This window comes from Platalea leucorodia, assembly GCF_965183815.1.
Source record: "Platalea leucorodia genome assembly, chromosome: 5".
NCBI lineage: Eukaryota > Metazoa > Chordata > Aves > Pelecaniformes > Threskiornithidae > Platalea > Platalea leucorodia.
In genome coordinates, this window is record NC_138827.1 from 67,861,824 (window position 1) to 67,874,828 (window position 13,005).

Here is a 13,005-nt window from a genome sequence, read left to right on the forward strand (position 1 = left end):
TTTTCTGTTTTATTTCTCGGCAAGGTTGGCTAGGAAGTACTTCTAGCCATTAACTAGTGCTCTTCTAATTGCCAGGGATTATCATAGGCGGATCTAAGGACTGTTGTGTGTTTGATTCGTGGTTTGTCAGTCAAAATGGGTCCTTGAATCTCCACAGTTTTGCCCTTGCAATCTCAGCAACAGCTAGTTTTATAGTTGGTTTACTTGCTTGGCTTGTGAAGCTGTAGGCCTTCAGGCTGTAATCAAGAGACTATAATCCACCCTGTGGAAACATCCCAAAAAAGAAAAGAGAAAAAAAAAAAAAAGGGTCATCTGTAAATAAGCAGCTCCTAAACTGCTCTGATGGACACAGATGTCTGCCACAGCTTCTGGTGAGTCTGTGATTCGGGAGCTGCAAAACGGGGATGTAGCCACATTCCCGTTTTCTCTCTGAAATGGCTGTAGGCTCTTCCCAAACGAAGCCTCTGCCTGTGCCCTTTCAGAATGATGTGTGTGTGCTAAAGAAAGCCTATTTAATGATTCAGTAGTTGGAAATTCCCCTTAAATATCCTCTAGGTTATATCTAATGTTCAAAAGAAACCTGAATGTGTGTTGAATACTGATTATCCCTGATCTCCTATATGGTACAGGATACACTATTTGGCTTTTAGAAATGAGCCACTTCTTAAAAAAAAAAGAGCTCTGAGTAGCTGCCTGATCCTCTGTGACCAGGCATGTCTTTTAGTTTATTTTAGATTTTTTTTAAATTTACTGCAGATTGTGTCAGTGGTAATTATGGTAGTCCAGCAGATGTAATAAAAAGAAAAAAAAAAATTCTAGATTGAGTTGTGATACCTTTTGTATTGTACTAATTTGCTTTAGGGAAAGAACACAGGTTTCAGGACCAAGGTTTCTTATTAAGCCAGGACAAAGCAAAGAGTGTAAGATACAGCAATAGGCTGCTAATTCACATTTTATAAAAAGTGAAGAATGGAAAATTGCCCCAGAATAAGGATGGGTAATGAGATCTCTTCTTTCGCACATATCAGAAACAAGGAGGGAATGGAGTGCTGGAAGGCTAGGGGAAAAATTGGTATTTTTGGTTCGTTTCCTGGAGGACAAGGCAGCCTCACAAGGATGTTTAATATTATCTGTGTTATAAATGCTACCAAATATCACCAGCTGTTACAGATGGACATTCTTATTTGCAGGAATCTAAGCATCAAATGGGCATGAAGAGTGCATCTGAGAAGTAGCCACTGTTAACCCTTTCGAAGCACAGCAGTAGCACCAGGGAAGGAAAGCTGCACTGATTTTTTCCTGTGTTGGAGTTTCTCTTTGGGTGAAATGGAGAATTTTAACCTCTGAGGTAGAAAATTTTGTATTTTCACACCAATGCAATGACTTACGACAATTTTAATGTGTAAAGTTGAAATAGATACTTTCTCTGTGAAATGTTTGCCGTTAGTGTCTTGTGATGCTACTTACTGTTTTGGGTGCATTGTTGATAAAGTGTTGGCTGGACAGTAACTGCTTTCCTTACAAAAACTTGAATTTAGTTTTCATCTAGATTCGGAGTAAAAGGAAATTACTTTTTTTTTAATTCTTCGTTAATTGGGAAAGAATGCAACAACTATGTCCCAGAACAGCAAGCTGAGTCATGAGCGAAGCACTCACCTGAATGGAGAATGGGGCGAAAGGACGGGGTCGTGGTGCTGCTCGGGAACGGTTCTTGCCTGTGTCTCTTTCAGACCACCCCAAACCTAAATTATCTTCTGAGAATACCTGCATCAGAACTGGCACTGTTTTCATAGAAACGAGTTTTGACCAAGCCTTCAGTTTTTCAGTGGGAAAAATATTCTGTTGAAACAGTTTTGACGACTTCTGATGAAAGCAGTCATTATTTTTCCAGATATAAAAACTTCAGGGCAAAACAAATCTTAGGAGCTACGCATCTGCTCGGAAAATCTACAGAAAATAAAATAGTGATGCGTCTATGAATGAGTAGGGCTGTAGGGCTCTAGTTCCTAGAATTCATCTGAAAGCTGTCTCTAACAGTTATATAGTTATAGATTTGAAAAATTGTGTGAGAATACAGTATCTTTCTATATGCAGAAGGTCTACCAAGGAATAGCATATGTAGCTGACAATAGAATACTGGCTTTGAAATAACTGAAGTGTTTTAATGAGAAAGGCTTTTGAAATGCGCTTTGCATCTTTACGGTATGGTTCTGCTCATATTGATTTTGGTGCCATAAGCTGCATTTCTACCACATAGGAAGCGTTTTTGTTGTGTGTCTGCAGTTCAGGTCCTCTTCACTGTTATCTATCAAACGTAAGGTTAGCTTGTAGCAGAACTGAAGCTTTTTGCTGTTTAAAAACAACCCAGCTCGGAACCAGTGCAATGGTTCAGCCCATTTCAGCTCTCCCAGAAGGAAGTGGAGTATGGAGGTATGACAAGCAGAGAAAAAGCCAAATTGACCTTTCACTCCTCCTTTTACACCAGTGTATTACTGCAACCTTACTAACTGCTGGACTACACAGAGAATGCAATTCATTTTTTTTCTGTTTTTTGGGGTTTTTTTTTGGTTTTTTGGTTTTTTTGTTTTTTTTAATATAATAGTTCTTTTTACATTTAATTTGGTTAGCTTAAAAAGCCTGCTTGCAATCACGAAAAAATAACAAAAAGCTCATGTGGTAATTGGTTTCTTAGGAAAAAGTACATGTAGTGAAACTTTTTGCACGGGGTATTTTCCCAGGAAGTGTGTGAGTGTAAGGTACAGACCGAGATACTCCCCTGTGTCATCTGTGCATTGGGGAGTTTCTATGGGGGTGGGGAGAAAAATGTCTGCTTATTTTCCTTCAGACCCAGTTTCAGGCCAGCAAATGGCCGAGACACAGCATGAATAGGGCCCTTAGGGATTTTTCTTTTTTTCTCTCTTTCCGCACAATGGGGTAGTCGCCCTACATTGTTGATGGCTGACGTGCTTATCAGGGGCAGGATTGGGCAGATAAGATATGTTATGTCAAAGCTTGCTGTAAATACTTTCGGGTGCTCACATTTAAAATGCTGGTATGTTTTGAGGAGGTGCTGAAAACATTATTGCAGAAATCTAGTCGGGGATGTTGGGTTTCATGCTAAAATAGGTCAGTCTCTCGTTTTGTTCGGTGTTTGAAGACGAAAGGCGAACTATACGGGAAAAAAAACCTGATACCAAGGTAGAACTGGAGAACTGCAGCTGCTTACAGGTTTGAGTGGTACGACAAACAGGGCGGGTGAACCCGCCCTTTGCAGCCCACGGGGGAGATGGGGTGAGGAGGGCTCCGGCTGGCAGCCCCCGCCCCGGCTCGGCCCCTGCGGGCTGACCCGCGGGACCCGCCGCGGCGCCGGGCGAGGCCGGGGGCTGGCCGCCGCTGGAGGCGGGCTGCGGCGGAGCGGGCCGGGCCGGGCCGGGACCCCCCGGCGCGGGGAGCGGCGCCCGCCGGGCGGCGCTGCGGGGCCGGGGCCGGCGGGGGCCGGCGGGGGCCGGCGGGCGGCGGCGCCTCCGCCCCTCGCAGGCGCGGGCGGGGAGGGGCCGGGGCTGCGCCCCGCTCCGCCGCGGCTCCGGCGGGGCAGTGTCCGCCGCCGGCTCGGGGCGGGAGGCGTCGGGCTGCCGCGGGACGGCGGGCAGCGCCCTTCGGCGGCAGAGGTACGGCTCCCCCCGGGATGTCCCCTGCCCGCACGGCCGCCACCGGCCCCCGCACCGGCCCCCTTTGTTGTGCGGGACCGGGGGGCGGCGGGGCGCGGAGCCCGGCGCTCCGGCAGCCTGGCGGGACGGGACGGGACCCGCCGCGCCCCCCGCGGGGATGGGGTCGGGGCCGGGGCCGCAGAGGCTTGGGGTGAGGGTGGGGGGGGCTGGGGGTCGGCGCCGGGTCCTTTGGGAGACGGGAGCGGCGGTGCCGGGGTCCGGGTGCCGAGCACGGAGCCCCGGCGCCTCCCGGGCGTCCGCTCCCGGGGCACAGCTGCCGCTTTGGGACGATTTACGGGCGTTGTGGCTTTCCTTAGCATCTGGTCGGTGGTTGTGGGCTTTAGGCAGCTTAAGTTAGGCATGAATGCTGGTGTGCACACACGCAGAGCTGGTCCGGATCTTACCCTTTAAAATAAGAATGTGTGTGTGCTTTTTCTGGAAAGAGACCGTGGCATCTGTTTCTTCTTGTCTGAAATAATTACCGTGTGTGCGTGGCTTCGCTTAATTCAAAAGAGCGGGTTCGGGTATGGGTAGAGGGGAGGACCGTGGGAAGTGTTGGTAACTTGGAGTGGGGTGATAAATCCAGCTGTCGGGTAACTTTTGGAGAAGAGGCTTCGGGAAGGGCTTTCCAGGGCAGGGTCGTTGTCCCAAAGAGCTTGCTTGAGGAGGCGGCTTGCTGTGGCCTCCCAACCAAGACCATCTGTCTGCGCCTGTGGAGGCCGAGGCCATCGGGATTCGGTGTAGGACATCTGCTGCTGCTGCGTTTTGGGAAGGGCATCCCTTTGTTCCTCGGAGTGGCCAGACTCCCCCGTGCAAAGCAACGGCCATCCCAGCAGGGCCTGCCGGCCGCGGGGCTGGCGGTGCAGTCGCGACGTGCATAGGTGCGGTGCGCGCTTGCCTTGCCCGCGGTACCTATGTGCACGTCCGTCTGTGTGCGTGCACGCTATTTGCTTTTTCAAGTAATTTAAACCTTTGCCATTTCAGACAATGTGATTAAGTCAATTGCTATGTATTTAATCAGGACCACTATCCTCAAGGACAAACGTAACAGTAATGAAATAAAAGCTAACTACTCTTAAAATGTATGTTGGAGAAACTATTTAAAGTACATCCAGATTAGAAATTACCACTGGAAAATGTAAAGGTCAGGTAAAATAGCTGACTCTGCAATTTTTGTGTTGAATCATGAGTTTCCCATATCCGTCTGTCCTATTGTTAATTGTGAATTAAGGCTGGCAACAAGCTGCCCATGCTTCCCTGGATGAATCATCACTTTGTCAAGCCCTATGTCAAAAACAAGGCTTTCCCCAAAAGTGCACAGTGTTAGGGACCAGAAATAGTCCGACCCATCTGTTAAAGTCGAGTTCAGTGCTTGGCCGCTTTTAAACATATTAAAGGTAACGATGTTCTTCTCCTCATGTGTTTTTCTTTCCAGTTGTCCCAGGCCTGAGTTTAAGAGCTTTAATTCAGCGCTTTAATTTAGTGCTTAATGCAACCTGCTGCCTCTGGCTTGATTCTCTGTGAAGGTGTAATAGTTGTAGCATTCCCGTTATTCCCAGAGTAACCTACAACCATCACTGCTCATGTCGGTGTTTACCGTTGTCTAGCAATTACTGGCGTATTAGGATACCACGAGTTCCCCCCGTCCTTAGGAAAGAGCATGATTCTGAAAACACCTATGCGGTGTTAGGTGGCGTATTTGATGGGCATCTTAAAAGCTTCTGGCTCCGTATGGGCACCACAAACAGATTGAGTGCTCCACAAGGCGAAGGTGAAAGAACGATGAAAGCATCTTAGATCACAGAAACTTGCCTGTTTTCTTTCTTTTTTTTGTAAGAGACCTTGTTAAATCACATCTGTGGGGAGGAACTCCGTGAGGAAACGATGCCAGGGGACGGTAGTTTAATTTAGCTACGTGTTAGCCCTTTCAAACGTTGTGCAAGACTTGATGTAATTCCCTTTAGAAGGGCAAATGTACATTGCAAGCCTACTAGTGCTTCTGGGGGAAGGGAAAATAAAAGTCTGGCAAATGAGAGAAGGAAGTGGGAGAGAGAAATTGGAAACATAAGCAAAGCCATTAATTTTTCCCACTGTGCACTCTTAAGAAACTGCTGGCAATATGCTGGAGGTACTCTGCCTCATGGAAGTGTCATGGACTTGCTTCACATGATCCTCTGAGATCATCTGGTTTCTCTGAGCTCTGTGGGAACAGAAATTCCTTGTGCTGGAGTCTGATCTCATCTTCCTTCAGCAGCAGTAATAGCAGTGGCTTGGGAATTGGAGGGGAAGGTGAAGAAAGCGCAAGTGGGACGGTTTGGAGAACGGCTTAGTGCTCATGCAGGCCAATCTGGACACTGCGTTTCCTCCTTTTGCTTGCCCTATGTGGTCAGAGCTGGGACAAATGCTAACATACAGGCCAAAGTTAAGCGCTTAGTCGGTGTGCTAAGCTTATTTAGTGCAGCTCACGTGTCAGACCATCCTATAAATCTTATATTTCATTCATCCTTTTTATTATGCTAATGAGGAACAAACTGAAATGGAAAATGGTGACTTGAGTGATTGTACGCGTCAAGCTTAGGGAATTTCCTGAGTTTGATGAAAGACAAAAATAAAGGCTTTTTTTTCCCCCCAATAGCTATGTAGTTAGTCTTTTGAATTCTCAGAGCCTTCTTACTTTGAAATAAAAGGTATCTAAGTAGCTTTTCCTGTTTGTTGGGGGACTACTGGCAAAAAATTTAGGAAGGCTGCAGTAGTGATGGCCAGCCCTTGAGTCTGTAACCTGATCCACAGCTTTTTCTCTTCAACTGGGAAAGGAAGTAACAGCTCCTATTACACCCTTATGTAACCTCTCCATTCGTATCCTCCAAAAAGAAGGAAACCAGAGCTTGATTTCTGATGTATAAACTAACATCAAGGCATGCTTTGTCATAAAGAAGCAGTAAAGAATAACATTAATTTTCTTTTGTTTTGCAGTTCCTAGGATGGAAAAAAAAAAAAAAAAGTAAAAATAAAGATTTTTTTCCTTTTGCGCTTGATGTGGTAATGGAAAGGGTTGCAACTCTTTGTCACATGCTGTGGAGTAGCTGTTAAAGAGAATACTGGAACTGCAACAAGGGTCTTTTTGTGAATCTTTCATGGTGGGTTTGAGCATTAGTCTCAAAACATTTGCCCTTTACAGTCGTTCCCCACTTTGCTCGTAGATTGTGAAGGCTTTGCTCTTTTGGTTTTTATGACTCCAGATTTTGGTGTCTGAACCGAGCGTGGAGACCAGGATCTCCTCTTTTTTGCTGTTGGACTTAAGCCCCATCTTGGGGGAGAGTGATGGGGGAAGAGAAAGGTGAGGGTCTTGAAACCTTTCCATGTGCTTTTACATATATAAAAACTTCAGAAAGAAGTACAGTAGGTGTTTCTCCCTTTGAATAGGAGAAGTACCTCTGCTCACTGAGCAAATAAAGGAAATCTTTCTGTAACTCTCTCTGGGGTTCCCAGCTTCCATACCTCAGTAGGGACATAAACTCTTTTCCACACTTCCTCATCATTTTTGTCTTTGGTCTCCTGCCAAGCTGTTTTTTCTCTAACCAAGTGGCCTCTACTTTTTAACTTGCCTCTGGTGCCTGTCCCCTGTCCTCCCGAAGCCACTGGCGTATCATGCTTGTTGCAATCATATCCTGTATCTGGGAGGCGGGTAACTGTGAAATGTGTGACTTGATCCTCAGGGACCAGCCTGGCCTGTGGCAGGCTCTTCTTTCAGCAGAGCTGGAGTGTGCTTTTGTGGTATGCATGGCCATTTTCAGTGACTCCTGCCATTTTTTATCCTTTGCTCTGTATTTCAAGAAACTTGTAAAACCAAGCAGTTTATCTCACCTTTTGCTTACCTTTGTTTAAGTAACTGCAGAGTGTTTGGAGTTGCCTGCAGACTCAAGGTTTTAGACTAATGTATCATCCAGCCCCAGGACTAGAACCATCCAAATTGTCATTTTGCATGCGAAGAGCTAGTGGCATAGCTTTTGGAGAAAACCATGCAGACATGTAATCTTTTTGTCTCTCCCAACTCTTTGTTACTGGGAAATTTCCCATATGGTATCAGCAAGTAAACTTGTGTCCATTTCTTGCTATATTTTAATTCCGCTAGCAAAGTCACTGTGGTGATGAAGGTGTTTCAATGAGAGAGACTGAAGTTTCAAAACAGGGTTTCAGAGATGAAGTAGACTTAGGAAGTCCGCTTCTCGGATGCAGACTGGTTGGGGAATCATTCTGTGCAGACAGCATAGCAGGAGTAATGGACCCCGGAGGCAAGAGCAGCATCCTTTCTCTCCAGGGGAAAGCCTATGCACACGCATGTACACGCACACTAATTCTCGAGCCTTTGGGATGAAGGCAATCAAGAAGTGGCTTCTAGCCGAAGCAGCCAGACTTAGCATTTCAGCAAACAAGCTGAAGGCCCAAGATAAGGAATCTAAATATCCAGAGTCCCAAGGAATGAGGGTGAGAAACATTTACTGCCACAAAGGTTTTCTCCTTGGCAGGGGTGGGGAGTGGGTGTATCTTGGGCTTTAGGTAATTGCTTTGTCCCTGACTTTGTGCAGTGCTGCCTCTGAATTGCTCTGGTGTGGATGTACTAATGATGTTCATAAACTTTGCCTTGTTCTCCCTCTCTTGTAGAGGCGGCAGCAGTCCTTAGGAGAGCCTTACATTAGCAGAAATCCTTACGCTGTTGGGCAAGAGGACCATGAAAAGCAAAGATAGCAGGAAGAAAGTAAAAGCGTATAGGAAGGAGAAAAAAAGGAGATAATTATGAGGAATAGGTGCTGAGTAGCAGAAAGGTTGGTGGGTACTGTACTATCAGAATTGCTTGCTGTAGTTTTCTTTATTTTCTAAATACAGGCAACAAGGAGAGACTCATTTTTCCCTACTGTCAGCAGAAAGCAATTTTTAAAAGTTTGTGACCACAGCCTGGTCAGCATTGGTACAAGTTTCCTGGGCTCACAAATATGCTCTGTATGCGAGCTCTCTTGCTTTTCTCTCTCTGCTCCTTTTTCTGTAATTTTCCATAATTTTCATAGTTTGTATGCTCTAAAGTGCTACTGGGGGTACTTTGAATTAGAAATAAGAATGATTTAAACAGCAGGACTTACTACAGTGGAAATAAAAACAGGTACAGAGAACTCACATCCTGAAATGTTTCTGCTCTTTTATATGCATTTTCTTTATGGAGTTTGCTCTTCCTTGTGTCTGCAAGAGCACACTGGTGTTTGAATGTCTTTGTAAAGGCTTGACCTTAAGGTAACCAGTTTTTGTGCACAATAGAGCATATGTAATGTCCTGATACTGTGCTTTAACTTTTCCACTGACCTTTGAAAAACCCGCACCTCAGAAATGAAACAAGGAAGCTACTAGATGTTGAATTCTGTATCTTGGGAAAGAACGAGCAAAGGAAGTTGCACCTACTCTCTGTATTTTAATGCCTTTGTGTTAAAACAATTTGTAGGACAGTTAGTGGTGTCCTTTTAGATCAAAGAGGTACCCTTAAAGTCCTTATTGCATGAGGACTGTTTGGATGGCACTGTAATGAGAAGTTAGTTCTGCTTTTAGGAGAGCTGTTGAAGGGAGTGAAATTGGTATTAATCCTTTCCTTTGTTCCTCTGTGGAAGCGAATAAGCAGCTTAACAGAGAGGCGCTGGCGACGCTGGCTGAGAGATGAAGAGGTGCCATTTTTTCTGGGACTCCAGGGACCAGTTAACCATCCGCCAAGTAGCTTTGCTAGAGCTTCTTGTTTGAGGGCAGAGAAAAAAGCTTTTTCTAGTGGGGCTCATGCTCAGATGTGAAAGAAGGAATACCTGGGATGTCTAACGTGCAGCAGAAATACCAGCTGCTCTCCCTTCTCATCAAGAGAGGCTTGGAGAAAGGTCAGAAGGAAGATGGTAGGAGTTGAGAGGCAGATCGTTTTGGGGAGTAGTTAAACCTACGAGCTAAACAAGTTAAATCTTACAGCTAAACCAGTAACCAAGCAGGTGCTGAGTCTCTGTAGACCCTTCCTAGCTTTTACCTGTGAGAGCAGGTCTGTGACCGATGGAGCAGTCGAGCTTAGTCACACAGGGTAAGCTAGGGAAGTGCTGATTCCAGGTGAAACTTTGGAGAAGGAAAGAGAGTAGTGAGGAGGATGAAAATGAATCCTCCTCTCTTGGAAGGAATATTCCTGGTCATGGTGAGGAAATATCACTGCCACAACGTACCAGGAATCCTCTGTACAGCCTTGGTTAACCCTGCTCAGCAAACATGGGCTCAAACAGGAGTGGGAGCGGAAAGGGCTAGTGGGGAGTGATCAGGGGGATGGAGAAGATGCTGAGAGGAAAATGAGCAATCCTGGCTATGCTTTATTCAGAGCGAGGACCGTGAGAAGATCCTCTCTAAATATTTTCCTGGGAGGAAGAAAACATATTTAAATTCAAAACAAAACAAAAAAAACCAACCTATAGCATTTGCTCGAGCAAGGAGTGGATATTAGCTGACCATGAATAAATTTAGGCTAGAAATTAGGCCCACTGTAGGAACTATCTCTTATGAAACATTAGAAGGCTGAAAAATCACACTCTGGAGTAGTGCAGTATAGTAGTCATGATTGCATGATACAGTGGTTTTGGCACCGGCCTCAAACATGCAGAACAGATATAGCTACTATTGCCATTGTTCCGTTCGCAGACTGTCAGGCTGCAGGAGTTAAAAGGGCTCTGGAGATTACCTTCAATGATCAAAGAGCGCAAGGCTGCGTTAAACAAAGTTCACTTCAGGAGAAAACCTGGAAAATCTTTTGGCAAGCAAGGGTAGAGCCGGAGCTCCTCGTACCTTGTTAACAGATTTCTGCCACAGGGGAAGCTTGCATGTATCCCATGTGAATAGATCTTTTTGCTTCCTAAAACTGCCAGATGATCGTTCTCGCTGAAACAAAGCAAGGGAAAACTCAGTACCTGTGGGTATATGTTGAGTTTCTCTGCCATGGGACAGGCTGTTTTCCTTCTGTGGGAGGGAGGTGCTTTCTATTGGTGTTTTAGGAAAGTGTCCCTCTCTAAATCTGCAAAGTGTTACATTTCGTTTGGAAATGCCTTTGTTTGTCATGCTAGATGTTAATAAAAACACTATGTGCTGGCTTCTAACTTCACGGCTGCCTGGACAAGAGTGATTACTGTGTGTTGAAATGCAGCTTCTTGAACTGCCCCCATTGTCTGAGATACCTCTTGATAAGAAATACACAGGAATAGCTGGAGATACCTTGATTTAAAAATGGATTACTTTTATCCTCTGATTCCAGGTGTCTTACTGAAAATGACTGTTGAGAATGAAAATGACAAAACTGTGGGTATTGTTTAACACTTGAGACAAGGAAACACGTCTAACAGTACATGTAATGTGTCTAAGCTTCCTCTGCCCTTAAATAGGTGCTTTTTTAGCGTGGATTTAGGGAAATATTACTTCCTCTTCCTGCACTACTTGCATCCAATTTTTTTTTATTTTCTTCCCCCCTGCTTTTCATTAAAAATAGCAGTGTTTGGCTGAAGAGAAATTGATGTGCAGAATAGACAGTGATGGCAAGTTATAGGGTGAAACCTTGCAATGTTCTGTTACCTTGGCAGCTAGTCCTGCGAGAAATGGGACTAATTGAGTCTGGCTTCCTGCAGGTTTTTCCTCTTGTGACGGATTAACTTGCAAAGAAGCAATAATTTCCATTTAAAGCTTTTCTGCAGCTAGGGAATCTTGTGAAATGCTTCTGCAATGGCTCAGTGGTACTCAACAAGGTGTTTGTCCTCCTTGCAGCCCCCGTCTCTGATGGGATGCTTATGCTTCCCTCTCCTGCCTGCTTTTGCAAACATGTAGAAGATTACCTATTCTGTTGTACTTTACTCCTCTCTCCTTTGAATGAAATTCAACATTAGGCATGTGTGACAGAGTAGACACATAGACCAAGATGTGAACAGCTAGCCTAATTTGTCTTATTTTTATAAAATGTTAGGTTAAAAACATTCCAAATATTGTTTACAAATATTACAAGGAGCCTGTCAGGTGAGGTTTCCAGGAGGGCAAAATTGCAACAGGCAAGACTAAGATCTTTGGGGCGGTGTTTGGGTGATTTCTTTTTCTTCTTAAATTGAATAGGAAAGTGAATGGTGTGGAAATACACAGAGCTTTCAGCCATGTAAATTTTAGCTTTACTCAGACTTCTAGTGCTTGGAAGGGAATATGGGTGCATGGAAACTTGGACCTTACTCTGTGGGTCACTGTGAGTGTGATGGTGTCTGCCAGCTGCTCTAGGAGTTACAGGGACGCTTAGTTATCATGGGTGGTTTGGTGGTGGGTAGATAGGGGTACCATCGCCTCTTCTGGGATCTGGATTTCCTGAAGCTCCTGATTAGCGTTGTGTTTGTCCGTGCCCAGTTTTAAGTCTGGTTCAGTGACTGCCTTGATGGTATTCTGTGGCTGATTTTTCCTTCTGCTCTTGGCAGCTGAATGAAGCTGCAGTGTTACCTGTTCTGTTATTTCATATTCTGCGTGTCTTCGAGGCTTATCACAGGCTGCTTAAGAGGGAACGCACACAAGCATTTGAGGAGGAGATTAGCATGTACTCGGTATTTTAACCCTGTAGTATTAAGACATCTCTTAATATCCACCTTACTGGCATGACATAATTTGTGTTCACGCCAGTTGCCCCACCACAAGTAGATTTCTCTTGTCTGTATCGGGGGTGTGTGATTCATGTGCCGACTGAAGGAAAGCAAGGCTTGCTTTCTGCCTGTGCACTTGCGTGGAAGGGAAAGTAAAAACCCTATTATAATAGAAGTATAAATGAAAGCTATAGATTACAGTCGATTGTAGGATTGCTCCCAAAGGAGCGAAACCATGTTGGAAGAAATGTTTTGACTTTGTGAGGGCTGGTTGTTTTTAAGTAGTATTTTGTGTGGATCTGCTACCAGAGGATCTTTTGAACGCAAGCTCTGGTATGGTAGCAAGCTACTGGTGTGTCACATACTACAAACAAAGAAGACCCCCCAAAATAAATAAGCGCTACCTTGGTTTTCGTGCCCCTGTTCTGCAACAGCTATGCAAACGTAACCTTTGGATTGGGCAGGATCCCAAAAAATTGGCAGAAAACTTTAAGCGGAAGCTTGAAAGGTGAAGATAATCAGTTTAAAAGGGCACCCCCTACTTAGCGGAGTTCAGATATCCAGTAGTAAAAGCTAATTTTTGTGGATATTTTTTGAAAGAATGAGGGTGTTTTCTTTGTGTTTGTGTTCTGTACTGACAACTT

At 45.0% G+C, this 13,005-nt stretch overlaps 1 protein-coding gene across 1 annotated transcript in view; it reads left to right on the forward strand.

Annotated features, from left to right (window-relative positions):
- Positions 1-3,610: 3,610 nt before the first annotated feature.
- The window catches only part of MYO1B (myosin IB), a 117,418-nt gene continuing 108,023 nt past the window's right edge, over positions 3,611-13,005 (forward strand). Inside the window, exon 1 of the mRNA XM_082311446.1 lies at positions 3,611-3,668. The gene's annotated coding sequence lies outside the window, so the exon portion shown is untranslated. The remainder of the gene's footprint in view (positions 3,669-13,005) is intronic.